Source organism: Rhamphochromis longiceps, linkage group LG17, assembly GCF_057381845.1.
Source record: "Rhamphochromis longiceps isolate RC_006_pf linkage group LG17, R_longiceps_female_GT1.1, whole genome shotgun sequence".
Classification (NCBI taxonomy): Eukaryota; Metazoa; Chordata; class Actinopteri; order Cichliformes; family Cichlidae; genus Rhamphochromis; species Rhamphochromis longiceps.
The window spans coordinates 352,360-368,160 of NC_140573.1; the positions used below are offsets into that span (position 1 = coordinate 352,360).

General features: G+C 43.6%; 3 pseudogenes; all 3 read left to right on the plus strand.

Annotated features, from left to right (window-relative positions):
• Positions 1-5,549: 5,549 nt before the first annotated feature.
• Positions 5,550-12,389, plus strand: LOC146648960 (uncharacterized; annotated as a pseudogene).
• LOC146648961 (uncharacterized) lies at positions 8,511-12,389 on the plus strand (annotated as a pseudogene).
• Positions 12,390-13,989: 1,600 nt separating this feature from the next.
• Positions 13,990-15,145, plus strand: LOC146648962 (EOLA-like protein; annotated as a pseudogene).
• Positions 15,146-15,801: the final 656 nt, after the last annotated feature.

The following is a 15,801-nucleotide window of genomic DNA, read 5'->3' on the forward strand; positions in this document are numbered from 1 at the left end:
GTGCAGCGTAAAGACACAGAATAACTCCAGCTTTGTGCCTTTTTCATTGTAGCTGAATTACGGGACAAACTGTTCCTTTTCACCTCAATAAGAAACGCGTAATATTTTCTCTGAATACCAGACGGGACGGTTGGCAACTCTAATAACTTATGAACAAATTAAGGTTCAACATCATTAACTTCATAGCACCACCCAGCTGTGTAGAAACTCCGTCATGCTAGCTAGCACGCAGTACGGAAAAAGTCAGAATAACGAAAATAAACTCCACCTAAGCTTGGTTTATATCTGACCCAGAGAGACTGCAGGTCATAACTTCTTACCTGAAGTTCAGTTCACACTTGGACCGGCGGCCGCCTCGGGTCTCTTTTCCTTCTGCGTCCCTTTTCCCTCATCCACCTGCTGCCTCCACCACTTGCTAATGTTACTGAATCTGTGGAAACTCCGCGATGCCACCACACGAAGTAACGAGTAACGACCCTATCTAAATCCCAGTAACGAGTAACGCGTTCCTGATTTTGGCATAATAACTAGTTACCGTGCTCGTTACCACAATAATAACGTAGTTACTGTAACGCGTTACTTAATAACGCGTTAGTCCCAACACTGGCTATGACCGGGCGAATCCCGTCTCTTGCTTCTGCAGATAGTGGGTATTGTGGCTTCATTGGTCTGCGGTCAGAGGTTACTTTTACTTTTATTGGATCAACGTGTTTTATTAATCCTACATCGGTTGGCCCATTTGACCACAAAGATTTTGGCAAGGCCTCAATCTCTGTGTCATGTACAGTGGTTAACATCAGTCACTTTTCTTTCTCAGTTACAAGGCATGAGGTTGGAGAGGTGGTTAAATGAGTGCTGGGTTTGACATTTATGTACACAGTTACTTCTGATTTGTGTTCAGAGCCTAAAAGCAACTGGTGGATGTTGAAAATTTCACCCTCGCACTCTAGCTGTTCGTGTGGGGTGTTTGGGCTAGGGCCTAGTCACATTTCATCTTCACTGTCCCTATTGTCTCTGCCCTGGCAAAATGTCCTTCTTTATCACAATTATAACACCTTCTATGTCGTTCTTTATCATCTCTATTCTGTTTCTTGCCTTTCCCTTTTTGTGGATTTCTGCCTGTGTATGCAACGATACCTCCTTCAGTGGTTACTACAAAAACTCCACTTTGGGCTGCTTTATTCTTTTGGACTTTCACTGCATGTTCTGCATACTGCAAAGCATCGGGTAGGTTCCCAGTATTTTGGGTGACCCAATGTTTATCTACATGAGCTCTAACTTTTGGGAGGAGGCCCTTCAAAAATGCATTTTTTAGCTGTTGTTGGTAGGGTGTCTCCGGGCCTTCAGTATATTCTAAACCTGAATTTTGTCGGAAGACTGGGCGCAGTCTATCCAGAAAATCAGAGGCTGTCTCATTTTATTTCTGTTTAGTCTCTCCTATTTTTGCATAATCAGGTCTTGGGGCTAGTATGGTTCTAATTCTCTCATACACTGGTTGTAGCGCTGCTTGTATTGAGTCAGGACACAAAAAGACAAAGAAAAATGCTGTCAGAAACAAAGCAGAAGTGTCAGGGGAAAACTGAGCTCACAGACAGCTGCATGTGTGGGCTTTTAATAGCATGCAGCCTCTGATCTAAAAAATAATAAAATAAATAAAGATAAAAGAAAATGTGTAACATGCTCATCAACTTAGCGGTGTCCACATATTTAATTCAGCTTCTCAATCCTGTAGGTTTAGTTATTATCTACAGGGTTTGGCTTATTAGTTGTTATTATAAACGTGCTCCACATCTCAGTAATATTTTATCTAGGATAAATTACAGGTTTTCAAACAGGTTAAGTGCCTCTATGCACCTAATTGGTTTAGATATTGCCTTTATTTTCTTCATCTCATATGTCATTATACTGAGTTTGAGCAAACCTTAAGCTTGATGCAGACGACTTCATAACAGTTGTCCATCTCACATCATACTGACTAGGATACTTCCTGTTATTAATTTTATACCATTATTAATATTATTAATAGTTAGGATCATCTTACTCAGCAAACAGATGATTTAGAATTCATCCAATCTGTACAAATTTCCTTTTTCCTATTTTTAGACTGGTCTTCTGTTTGCCTCATCTCAGATCCAACCTTCATTCACATTCATTCTCTCTGTTGCATGTCGAACCAAGTAGTTTATTATTATATTTTATTTTGTATCCATCAAGGACTGTGGGAGAGCTGCAGTTCTCACCCATTTCCAAGCTGGAGACATTTATCTTTTCACACACTTTCCTCGGCTGAACAATGACACAGCCATAATCTACCTTATGCATCTCTCTTTTTATAGAAAAGGTTTTCATGTGAATGATTTCCTTTTATTTATTTTATACAATCTGGGCATGATCGTCATGCCAAGTATATTACATTATTTAGTTCTGTTTGGAGGGTCTCCACGTAGGACAATTTAGTTTCTTTGGATTTCTCCACCTATTTGCGCTTATTTTGGCCGGCACCTGGATGGATTTTCTCCATCCACTGCTCATCAGCGGTTAATTCAGGTCTTGTGGGTTCATTTCCCATTTTAATTTATTTGTTTTATGTTTATTTTATTAATACTGCCAACACATACACTATGAAGTTTGGTGGATACAAAGGTCGGAGGAGGTTATTGAGGCAGCCTTCTACCCTGAGCTAAACTCAGGGCGGCCCCAATTTTATGCGATGAAGCGCAACCTTTCTCTTTCCCACCACACAATACCTCACAGGAAAACAGAAGAGTAGCACAGAGACCTAGAGTCTCTATTCAAAGGCGTACTTACTCTTTACACATATACATTGCGCGCTTAAAAAAAACCTGCTTTTACTCGACACTCCTTCCCTTGTTAAAGTTTTTAGCGGGTGCGATCCACACAGGAAGTGCAATCCCGTCTTATAGGTTACTTTCTAACCTTCCCTTGTTAAAGTTTTTAGCGGGTGCGATCCACACAGGAAGTGCAATCCCGTCTTATAGGTTACTTTCGAACCTTCGGTTCACACAGGACCTCTCTTAGTGTCCACACAGGACTCTTATTATCCACACAGGATTCTACAGGTATGAGTGTCGTTGTAAAGTCGATTTATTTCAAACGCATGATGTTTATGACTGTGTTATATTCACCTTCAAAGTAGCGCTGTGTTCTTATCCGGTGTTATCGAGTCCTGTCGCCGTGAAGCCTGAGTAAACACCGGCCAGCAGACGAATTTACGACTGTGGTCTTTCCTCATCTTCCTGGAAGCGAGCGTTTCAGTGCAGGCGGTCACGACGTCAGGATCCGAAGACTCCGTCTGTGGACAGTTGGACTAATAATATCAGTCAACTATCCGGCTCGAAGGACCAATTAAATGTCAGTAGTTTGTTGACATTATATACTAAGAAGGAATACAAGACAGTCAGAGAGTTTTCAAAGAACTACGTGCACGGGTGAGAGAGAATGGATACTCACACCGAAGTGCTGCAGTCAGGCTTTATTTATACACAGAAGCAGTTTCATGACATTTCCTCTTTTTCAGACTTGAGTATATCTAAAGATAGTAAAGATGTATGTGTGAATGTATGTGTGTGTGTAGTCGCTCTCTTTCAGAGAAGACGGTTTTTTCCTGTTACCAAGGAGCCTCTTCCTCTATTCAGCAGTTAAAGCAGAGTTCATGTGTCTATGCACACGTGTCAAAGGCATAAAAATATGTGAACACTATGTGCTCCTTTAAGCTTTGCATTACATGAGTAAATAAACAGATAATACAGTAAAACAATAGAAATAAGCAAAATAGTAAAATCTTATAACAACGATAAATTAGACTAAGAAGTGTTAATCACACTAACAATCGGTTCATTGAGCCTGCAACTGTGTTTCTTATAGATTTGTTTTTTGGTTGCAGCAGGCAGCAGATTTTGGAGAAAAAAACCTACATCACCTAAACAGCACCTAGCAGCAGAGAGACACAATTAGAGCTTGGGTGGCGAGCATATTTGAGCTTTTAGCAACTGAAGTGACCTCTGAAAAGTGAAACTGGTTGACTTCTGGTGACTCACCCAGATTGCAGGCTTGGCTGTTGAGGGCGTAAGGCTGCTGCTGATAGGCCCACTCCTCGTCGTTGGGAGCGGAGATGATGAACAGGCGATGTCTCCATCGGAACCTGCAATCACAGAAAATTTGAGTCTGGATTTAAGTGGCACTTTGGTCCCGCAGTGAGAGCTCTGTACCAAGACAAGGAGTTTGTGCTTGTGTGCTACATATTCCCCCTATTACTGCCAGAGGGTGACAACCCGGAATTATGGTCAAAAACCTGCCAGATCTCTACACTGTGTTCGGGGGGGATTCAGGTCTCTATGGCAACAAAAGACAGCCTGTCTTTAGACATCTCCAGGAGAAAATGTGACTGAAATGATTCAGGCTTGAGGAATGGCAGGGTTTTTGTTACTTTTGATTTTCATGGAACACACACATGCAGGCTGCTGCAGTCTGCCAAGTGCTGCTCAGAATTATTTAATTGTGGTCCAGCTGACTGCAACAGATATTTGACTGATGTGGACACAGCATGATGGGACCACCCAGTAATTCCAACTACACAGACTATATCGATCCTTGGGGGAACAACCTATATATGGCATCAATCTCAATAAAATGTTGTAATAGAAACTGTACTGAATACCTCAATTTGTCATGCAAATCTTGCACCTATGGAATGGTTTGTGCGTGCTATTTTTAAGCTACAAGTTAATGCTACATCAGCATGGGTGCTCTTATCCAGTGTTAATTTCACTGACCAATTATTTTTGTCATAATTTTTGTCAGTTACCTTTGTTTTCATGATGAAAGGGAGACAATAACTAACTAAAAACTAGTGCACGAGAAAAAAAAGTGCAATGGAATATATTGATACTTTGGTCTAAAAAAAAATAAAAAATGTGAGATCCAATCAGAAATATTTAAGCTGTGTACAAAGGCCCCAGGGCAGACCCAGGACACGCTGGAAAGATTATATCTCTCGGCTGGCCTGGGAACGCCTTGGTGTTCCCCCGGATAAGCTGGAGGAGGTGGCTGGGGAGCAGTGATGCCGGTAACGCGTTGCTTAGTAACGCGTTACTCCAAATATGACCACTTTTTCAGTAACGACTAATCTAACGCGTTACTATTTCCATAACAGTAGTCAGATTAAAGTTACTTGTTCAAACCACTGTGCGTTACTATTTTTTAAGCAAAAAGATTTGGTTTCTTCTTTTCGTCTCAGCGGATGACAAACGCATACGTGTCGTGAAACGTCACATAAGCGACAGGTCACGTTTCCCGCTCACAAGCAGCCAGCGACGTAAAAAAGTGTAAACAACAATGGAGGGAGAGTGATGTTCGTTCTTTAGCTGGAAATATAGTCACTATTTTGAGTTTCTGTCAACTAAAGATTTAAATATTAAGGTTCGTTGTACACTCTGTGTTGGCGAAAAAGTGTTATCTACCTTCAAAAACACTACGTCAAACTTAAAGAAACATTTGGAGTCGCAGCACAGCTCAGTCAAACTCACAGAGAGAGTCCCACCAAGTGGTCCGAAGCAGAGAGCCGTGACTTCCGCAGAAGGTCCTACACCCCCCAAACAACAAAAGTTGGACTTTGGTGCAAAACCAGTAAGTGATGAAGAATTGAAGAAGTTGGTCGCGCAGTATATTGTAGAAGAAATGCTACCTATAAACACTGTTGACTCGCCCTCGTTTCGTGCCATAATAAAAAAGATCCCTACTTCTGTTAATGCCGAGCTGCCTCACCGAACGACTTTTACTTCTTACTTGGAGAAGGAGTTTACAGAAATGGAGAGAAATTTGAAGGCCACACTGAAAGAGATTGACTTTGTTTCAACTACCGTGGATATTTGGACTGCTAACAACAGAAGCTATATGGGAGTAACGCTCCACTGGATCAGTAGAACCACATTAGAGCGCCACAAGGTTGCATTAGCATGTAGGCGAATTCGTGGTAGACACACGTATGATGTCATTGGTACAGAAATCGAAAACATCCACTCCTCTTATGGATTACTCAACAAAGTAGTTGCAACAGTTACTGATAATGGATCCAACTTTGTTAAGGCGTTTCAAGTTTATCATCCTGTCACGGAGTCCGATGATGAGATGGAGGAGGAAGAGTCCAGCCCCAAAGACGACGATGTCACTTTTTCTGATCTGTCAGAAATCCTCTCGGCTGAGAATGAAAGTGATGGTCAGCTGTCTCTTCCCCCGCACCGCAGGTGTGCTTCGCACACCATCAACATAATTTGCACACGTGATGTGGAGAAACATTTAACAACTAATGCAGAGAGCAGGGCTGTGTATAGGAGCAGCACAGCAAAATGCACAGCTCTTTGGACCAAATCGAGTAGATCTACACTTGCATCAGAAACAGTGGAAGAAATCAGCAAAAGAAAGCTCCTAATACCAACATCCACAAGGTGGAATTCCTTTTTTGATGCTGTAAAGAGAATTGCAGAAATCCCCATGGGTGAGCTGAATACTCTGTGCACAAAGCTAGGACTGAAGTGCTTCAAAGATCAAGAATACCAGTTCCTGCATGAGTACTGCATGTCCATGAAACCTCTGACTGCAGCACTGGACATTTTACAAGGCGACTGTCCATACTTTACTACCAACACTTGAAGTTCTGATGCAGAAGACCCAGGCTGTGAAAGATGACCTCTCCAGGATGACTGCAGGCCTTCCAGATGCCATTGTACAGGTACGCTCTATCTTGAAATTAGTCAGATTTTTTGCTTCATACAATTCACAAACATGGAACAGAATATTAATTATCATTGAAAAATAAGATTAAAACAATTAAAATGTTTACAAGTAACCTAAAACAAAATAAATCCATAATACTGATCTCATATTAGGCATGGTTTGCAAATAATTCAATAACATAATAAATTGTAGGCATAAAAAATATCAATTATGTTTTTTAGGCTATTCAGACTCATTTCGCCGGTGTGCTGGACGACAAAGATGCCCTTCTTGCAGCTGCCAGTTGTCCAAAATTCAAACTCCGATGGCTGAGAGATGCAGGAAGGAGGGAGCGAGTAAAACAGCTTCTGACAGCAGAGTGTTGCACCACTGTTCCTCTGGCAAAAAACCCTGCCAGTGTGCCCAGTGCTACTACATCTAGCAGCCAAGGTGAGATGGACTTTTTCACTTTTGAGGCAGAGCCAGAGGAGGAGACCTATTCTGCAGAAAAAGAAGTCATGGACTACCTGATGTCAGGCTACGACCTTCAGATTCTGCATAAATTTTCAAGCATAAAGACAATTTTTTTAAAGTATAACACTCCAACCCCATCAAGTGCTCCTGTGGAGCGGCTTTTTAGTCTGGGAGGTTTGGTGCTCACGCCTAAAAGACATCGACTTTCTGACAAAAGGTTTGAGAAGCTTCTGTTAATGAGGTACAACCACTGGTTTACTCGCTCCACTCTACTGTTTCCCCCATAACATGCGATGACAACATATACTGAAAAAACAGAGAATGGGGAATCCAATTTAAATAACTATTTACAAGTAATTAAATTAAGTTTATCAAAGTCACTTAATAAACTTATTAAAGTTTTCAAGTTGATTAACTTAAATCAATTACCTGCAAGGAAGTAAGGCAATTTAAGTTGGACCTGCAGTCTCTTTTTTTTTTCATAAGATTAGTCCAAAGTTACAAAAGCGGACAATAGTGTTTACATGTGGATGGTATAAAAAGTATCTTAAGGGAAGTCAAGAAAGACTCTTTGTTTGTTTTTGTTTTTTTATAAAAAGTATTTATGTTAAGTGAAGTAACAAGACTGTCTTTATTTTCATACAAACAAGTATTTCTGTCAGGAAAAAAGTTTTAAGTTCAACTTCAAATGTCAGGAGATATATTGTTGACATTACTGTTAAAATACACTTCCAATAAAGTGAGTATTGGCAAAATTGGTTGATGTTTTTATGTTGAGGCAGTGGGGAGTGTTATTGGCTGCTTCTGAAAGTAACTAATAAAGTAACTAGTAATCTAACTTAGTTACTTTAAAAATAAACTAATCAGTAAAGTAACTAAGTTACTTTTGGAAGGAGTAATCAGTAGTCCGTAATATATTACTTTTTCAAAGTAACTGTGGCAACACTGCTGGGGAGAGGGAGGTCTGGGCTTCTCTGCTTAGGCTGCTGCCCCCGCGACCTGGCCTCGGATAAAGCGGATGAAGATGATGATGATGACAAAGGCAGGACGAGTTTGGAAGTGACCCAATCAGATGTAATCGCCCTGTGCATAAAATGTAAAATGAAACCTGAGAGTGCTATCATGGTCAGGTTAAGAAACAATTATATCTTGCCATGTCTCCATGGTTGCTTTCGTTCACAAGTGGTCTCTGCTGGTGTGGGCAGGCCACGTGTAATTGTTGGCACCAGTGGTCAGTATTACATCCTGTCTTCACGACTCTGCTGCAGGGCTTGTCGCAGGAACTGGTTTGCTGACAATCCACGATGGCTGGAGAAACTGCCCAAAGGTTTACCAACCTTCTCCCTGCTTTTCTTACAAACAAAAAGGCCATCTGCAAGTCTGTTATGGATGAGCTCAGGAGGACTGGCAAATCTCCAACAGACATGGCAAACCAAATAAATGAACTCATGCACCTCAAGTACGAGCGAGCTCACCTGACGTACCTCCATGCCACAGGATCGGTCTGGGATTCTGAGGCAGGAGCTCATGCACAGAGGACCATTGGGCAGTTCCTGAGGAAGGAAAATAAGCCACAGGAGTTCAGGTCTTATGAAGACCCACATGCCTGGTGTGGCGTCTCTGTGTCCAGCCATTACCTGACTGACTGCCTGCTCGACGAATTCCGACGTCAACATCCAGCCATATCCAAACTCCTCCAGGGCACTTTTGGCCACATTTCCAGGTCTGACCACATCAGGAAGGTGGCACGAAAAGTCATGCTGGCATCTGGGGTCATGTCCAGTTATTCCATAATGAATGAAAACTGGCTGATTGTTTCGTGGGTCATGGTTCAGTCTGACACAGAAAGGTCCTTGGAGCCCATGTACCAGGGAATGGCCAAGAGGTACAGTGATGCAGGAGTGGAAAAGGCCGGCTACCACTGGGTGGACAGGTAAAAACCGTAATCATCGTTGTCATTCAAACTGCTAATCTGTCTGGAAAAACTGAGTTTTTCTTTTTCAGATCAATTTGATGCACACACATAATATTCCATATACTTACATGTATTTGTATTTCTTACATTTAGGGATTGCTGTGCTCCATTTAAGATCCCAGACTGCATCCCTGTCGAAAATCTATCGTGGGATGCCTGAAAAACCACTCCTGCTGTTGTTGCTGCGGCCACATCTGGACCAGTGGCAAACAGCTGTGCCTCTCGAACCCACTACAACAAGAACATTATTGTAAAACTGGACCTGTTCCACTGCCTGAGGCGATTTTTGTGGGAGTGTACCTCTGAGCATCTTCCTCTGTTCAGCACTTTCTGCCAGCTTCTCTCTGCGGCATTCTCAGTGGTTGATCAGGCAGACCTGAAGAGGCTCCAGGATGCTTATAAGTTCTGTGGCATCCATCCTGCTAATCCCACAAAGCAACACATAAGGGAGCACTGCAGGATCCAAATACCACAACCCACTGAGCTGCTGAACAGAGTGGAAAAGGTCCTGAACCATTTTCACCTGGCCACAGACCCCAACAACGTCCCACTCTTCAAGCCATCCATGCTGAAGACGTGACGCAGTGCACATTCTGCGTGGCTGCCTAAGTGACCCTGAACTCTCAGAGGGTGTAATGTTTAGGTACGGTGGGACTCTTCAGCTTAACCATGTCCCTGGTGAAGGTGCCAAGGTCCCCATCTGGATTCCTGTCCGAGGCACTTCACAGCAGGAGGGTTATCATTTCCACCAGGCCCAGTGGATCACCGGGACTCACGTTTCCACTGAACTATTCCAGGCCCAGGGCATCACAGGGGTGGCACGATGGAACTACCAACGACTGGTGGAGCTTAAGCAGCCAGGTGTCATGCTACCTTGTGTTTTTGATCCAGCTCTAGTGGTGGAGTTTAATGCAGCCTCCAGAAGAGTGACTGGTCAGGAGAAGTACACTGCACTTCACCTCTCTGACAGAGACACTGGAGAGCAATTTGGGCTTGAATACAGAGAGCCAGGCTGCCGTCCAGTCCCTCTGAACTGGGACAAACACAAAACTCTGAGAAAAGATGAACCAGCTGCCCTTCAGCCCCCACCCTCTGTTCCAAAACCTGTGGCTGCCCAGCAGCTGCTGTGGCAGTCTTTAACTGAAGGCAGTGAAACAACTAGTGTCCCTGTAGTCACCATAGAGCCCTGCCGTCTTTAACCCGCCTCCTCCTGCCCTGTCTACACCACTGACACAAGTCTCAATAGAGAAGATTGTGGAGGGCATCTTAGAAAGGCAACAGCAGCAGCAGCAGCCACAGCAGCCACTTGGCAGCTTATTTCTAAATCACTTCATGTAATGATAACAAGCCATCCGTTCTCTAGTGGGGTCTCACAGCTTTTATCTTCATAATCTTTCTGGTTGATTTGTAATATTAGAAACATGACTGCTGTCTTTTATCTGTGTGACTGTACAGCCTGTTTCAGACATGACAACCAGACAGTGTCTGAAGTTATCTTTAATACATGCAACGCAGCTGGAGATAGTCCAGACACTTTCTCACTTCTGATGATAATATTTTTGGTTTAGGTGTTGTTGCTTTCTGGCTTGAAGCTTATCTACAAAAGCAGTTCAATAAGGAGAGATCATGTGGAAAAACTGAGCATGATTTATTGAGGTACAGAAATAAATGTAACTGTTAGGCAGTTAAACTCCAATGACCCATCATAGCAGAAGAAATCTCAGCAGTGACAGGATGTGAGTAACACTTAAATCACTTACAAAATAACCAAAATGCTGTTATCAAACAATAAACTGCAATAAAGTTACAGAAAATGCCTTCAGTTTCAGTATTTTAGCTCTGAGACTTTGAATGGGGAGTTTTTAGACCTTGTGTCACTTTGAGGCAAATTGTGAAAAACCTGTAACTCGCACGATAATTATAGTGACACTGTCTTTTCAGCTCCTCCCGTAAATGAAGCAAGCCTCGATACGCGCATCGCGGAAACGCCCCCTCAATTACTCGACACAAGCTTTGAAGCCTCGACACAGAACGTCACATCACTAGTTCCTGGTACTGCTTTAGTACCTGCTCGGACGGGTTCCAAGCGATCCGAGCAGGTATTAAACTATTACGTCATCGGACAGCATGCCACTGATTGGCTGGTCAGTGGCATCACTCGATAGGTCATGAGAACATCTACTTCACAAAAAAATGAGAGAAATGTGTTCTGGGAATCCATGCGACCTCACAAACCATCCTACCTGTTGTTTCTGCGCATGTGCACAACACAAAATTAAGTGGCAACCCGCCCTATCTACTTAAATTTCTGCTGGAATTATTGTGTGACCGCAGGAATGTACACTAGGACGGTTTGCTCCAAGAAACAACGCCATGCTCCCGGAATCTGACAAACAGCCCCCGCATTCATGTCACATTTTAATTAAGATTACACGTTGCTATAACAACGAGCACCCATATTAGATGGTATTGGTTATAGTGGAAACCCAGTGTAGTCGAGTTGTGGCGAGTCGAGCAGGCACTAATGCAAAAGGGGCTAAAAAAAACCCTGAAAATGTTTCATACCTCTGAAAAGTGCGTCCTGTTTGGGTGCGCTTGTTTTGCAGACATGGCGGTGCAGGTGCCGTGCCTGTTGTTCCGGTGTTCCAGATCTACTGGCGTTTAGATCAACTGGCGTTGGTCGAACAGATGTGTGGCAGTCTTGCGTTTCAGGAGCTGCTACCGACAAACCAGCAAAAAAACGCCAAATGTGTCATCTGTGACACTTGTGAGGTTGTCTCAAACACACTCCGTCAGTCTTGATGCTGTTGAACAACAAAATGTTTAAAAATGTGGCGAGTTTACCTGGTGATATCCTCATGCGTGACGCGATCGCGAAAACAGCAAACAAGTAACACCACGCCGTTGTTGTTCACAGGACAGCAAGAGTAAACGATCGGGAGACTCTTGTCGTCGTTATCGTTCCCCTCGCACGGTTTATTTCTCCGAATTCAGCGTTTTTGCTTCACAACTACAGCGTGCAGTTTACTTTGTGCACTAACATGGAGTCGAGTCAACCAGCGCCACCTCTGGCCAAGTGCCACAGCCTACAGCCAGATCAACCTGTGACACACATCTGCACCACGTTTGAATTCGTGTCATGCACATTTGTACCTTTCAATTGTGTCTGTTTGTGCGTCATGCAAATAAACCTTTGAAATGAATGAAATGATATCATGTATTTATTATCAGCCTACATTTGTACAAAATGCCAAATGACATACACATAAGAATCACCATCCTGATATCAATACTTTTGCCCATACGAAAAATGTCGTGAACACACTAATATTTCACCAGTGTTGTAACATCACATGTCGTTAGCGTAGTCTGTCTGTGTCTGCCCTCTGCAAACAAACATGTTAGAGTTGGTTGTGATATACAGTCTGCATAAGTGTGGTCAATCTAATAAACATTTATAAGGAGATGGCAGTTACTGTGAATGTACAGCAGTTACACAGTGATTAGTAATAAACAGTCAGACAATGACCCTGACAATCTCATTCAATCTTGCAGATTGCACCTTCTGTGAAAAGTGGTACCACACGGTGTGTGTGGACTTCCCCTGTGCAGAAGGCGACTACAAATGTTGTGGGTGCTAAATAAACAGAAACAAATGATCCCTGTTGTCTTTGCTTACTGATTGTTTTCAGTGTTGACAATCCACATTGCTGGCATTGCATCTTTCAACATGTTTGTGGGTAGATTTGGATGTACCAGGGGTAAGTGCAGCCACTCAGCCTCTACTCAATGTGATCATAGCAGCAGGTGCAGATGTGTCACAAGTTAATCTAGTAGTGGCCTATGGTCATGTGTTAGTGGTGGGAACAGTCATATCCACTCACTCTCACTGGCTGTTTATTACTAATCACTGTGTAACTGCTGTGAATTCACAGTAACTGCCGTCTCCTTACAAATCTTCATTAGATTAACCACACTTATACAGACTGTATATAACTCCAGCCATGTTGATGAATTGCCTATATTGGCTGGAAATATTCATTTTCAGGGAAAAGACACAGACAGACGATGCTTACAGGATGTGATGTGACAACACTAATGAAATATTGATGTGTCATATTTGTCCAAGGTGTATTTCATTGTTATGGAAAAAGAGAATATTAAAATCATGATGACCAATTGGAGTGGTGATTTCTATGACTTTGTGTATATAATTTGGAATTTTGTACAAATGTAGGCCAATAAGGAATATATGATATCATTTCATTCTTTCCAAAGGTTTATTTGCATGACGCACAAACAGACACAATTGAAAGGTACAAATGTGCATGACACGAATTCAAACGTGGTGCAGATGTGTGTCACAGGTTGATCTGGCTGTAGGCTGTGGCACTTGGCCAGAGGTGGCGCTGGTTGACTCGACTCCATGTTAGTGCACAAAGTAAACTGCACGCTGTAGTTGTGAAGCAAAAACGCTGAATTCGGAGAAATAAACCGTGCGAGGGGAACGATAACGACGACAAGAGTCTCCCGATCGTTTACTCTTGCTGTCCCGTGAACAACAACGGCGTGGTGTTACTTGTTTGCTGTTTTCGCGATCGCGTGGCGCACGAGGATATCACCAGGTAAACTCGCCACATTTTTAAACATTTTGTTGTTCAACAGCATCAAGACTGACGGAGTGTGTTTGAGACAACCTCACAAGTGTCACAGATGACACATTTGGCTTTTTTTTGCTGGTTTGTCGGTAGGAGCTACTGAAACGCAAGACTGCCACACATCTGTTCGACCAACGCCAGTTGATCTAAACGCCAGTAGATCTGGAACACCGGCAGCCGTATGCCGGCCTGGTTCTGGACGGGGTAAAGACGGTGGAGAGCCGCTGGAGGCCGCTGCTCGCTCCACTGGAGAACCAGACGCTGGCGGTCCACGTGGCTCAGCGTGACTGGGAGGGGTTGGAGTAGTGGGCGGTGCTAAGCGGCCTGCTGGGGATGGACAGATTGAGGCACTTCTGGAGTCCGGGGAGCGGTTCGGCCGCGGCGTGGTGGCAGGTTAGAATCACTATTTACTCTGCCACATTTACACATCCCTGAACGAACCCTGTGGTCTCTTTTAGGATTGGTGGATGTGGGCCAGACCTGGCTTTGCCCCGCCTCCCTCCAGGGGAAGGACCTACAGTGCCTGGAGCAGTCGGCCGTGCTGATTGGTCTGCAGGAGAAGCACCTGACTAACCTGTCCAACCCTCGCTGGCTGAAGGCCCCACTGAGAGCTCTGGGAGGTCGCGACCTCTGGACCATAGAGATCCCAGCAAAACTGTTCCCGTGACAACACATACGTAACCTACCCGGGCACTGAGGCCGATGCTGGAGCTACTTCTCTGTCATAGTACTTTGGTTTTTACAGCTGATCATTGATCTGTGATCAGAGCGGTGGCGCTGACCTCAGATCAGGTCACTGTGATGTCATCAGCACACCTGATTTTTGGGGTCGAGCGAGGTCTTCCATCTCTGAGGGTGGGGTGGGGGTCAGACCAATGATCTGAGCTCCTGGGGCCGTCATCCCGGAGCACCAGAGGCTTCACAGCAGCTCGATAAAAGTCCAACCTGTCCAGTTCTTTGTTTCTTTGAAATGATGGAACCCGTCTAATCCCAGATTTTTCGCAGCAAAATAAGTGAATGCATTTCACTCCTTAGACTTGTCCTACTGACTGTATGTTTAATTTTGTTGATGTGTGGGGGTTAAAACGGCAACTGTTGCCGGTGGGTTAATAAGGGCACCTTCCAAACGTCCAGTGTTTGTGTAAATAACCTACCTGTGGTGCTGTTATCAGGCGGCTGTATGTTACACTGAAATTAAAAGGTAATATTTTGCTATGCTTGCTGTTCTGCTCATTGTTCTCTCGCTGTTTTAGAAAACAGTCTGTGCAGAATTGTTGTAATTCAGTCACACTGGAGGGTTTTAGAGCATGAAGCCGTCAGGACTTTGACTAAACCAGAGGATGGTAAACTGCAGAATTCATGGTTCCATCAACAAAACAAATGGATAAGCACACAAACCGACCTCTAATCCAGGTAACTGCACGTAACTCAGGCTTTTCTGAAGGTGCTTCCTATCAAAAGTTACCATGGTAACTTATCAGCAGGTATGAAACCAGCACCCGTTAACCAATCAGATCTATAAAAACCCACAGTGATCAATACACATACAGTATAATTTAAACATGTATCAGGCTGAGTCAACACGCCATCTGCAGATTTTCATACAACCTGTGGCGCTTTTCTCTATGAAACAAGCGGCGGTGGATGGAGCAGCTACATCCACGTGAGCTCATCCCGAATGATGATGTCACCATAAGCAAATCCAGATAAAGAGTTCCTGGGCTGAGGGACGTCCCTCCATCACCGCGTTTCTATTCTTGGCTGTGACGCCACTTCCTGTGTCAATAAAGGTTTAAAAATGACAACAGGCGACTCAGTGGGGGTGGGGGGAGTCGTCTCAGGCTTCGCTGCTCATCACAGGTCTGGACAAAGTAGTCGTTCAAACATCCATCAACCTTTGTCTCAGTGTAATCAGATTACTTACTGAACTTCAGTGTCACAGCAGCTGTAATGGAAAAAAAT